Source organism: Caenorhabditis briggsae, assembly GCF_000004555.2.
Source record: "Caenorhabditis briggsae complete genome, chrIII, whole genome shotgun sequence".
Taxonomy (NCBI): domain Eukaryota; kingdom Metazoa; phylum Nematoda; class Chromadorea; order Rhabditida; family Rhabditidae; genus Caenorhabditis; species Caenorhabditis briggsae.
In genome coordinates, this window is record NC_013490.2 from 10219745 (window position 1) to 10220257 (window position 513).

Consider the following 513-nt stretch of genomic DNA (forward strand, 5'->3'; position numbering starts at 1 on the left):
CATTCTAAAAATTGAGTCTTGAATACATTCTCTGTAGATGAGATCCATCTTTCTAAACTTTCTGAGCTGAGTGGTATTCGGAATTATAAGTTGACCTCGGAAAGTTTCCCGAATTTTCTCTTCGATTTTTATAAATTTTTTTCTATGTTCCCATGAAAATTCTTCGGATCCTACATACGAGGTGTAAAAATGAGAGAAGACCCCCAATTCAAAAAGAAAGATACGGATATTGCGGTGTTTGATGTTTTCCGACCTAGGGAATCTTTTGGCGGTTTTTAAGCCACGTGGGTTTGTAAAAATGTCTATCTAGGCACACTAAAAATTTGGAGATCCTGAAATATTTGCCGAAAATATAAGAAGGAGCGATTTTCAAAATTTTCAATTTTCATCCCAAATCACTTCGATTTCCAAAATTTCTGGGAATTTGGAAATTTTACGTGATTCACAGAAATTGAACGTTGCAATTTCTGGGATTTTTCACAGAACTCGAACGGTTCGAGTTCTGGGATTTTG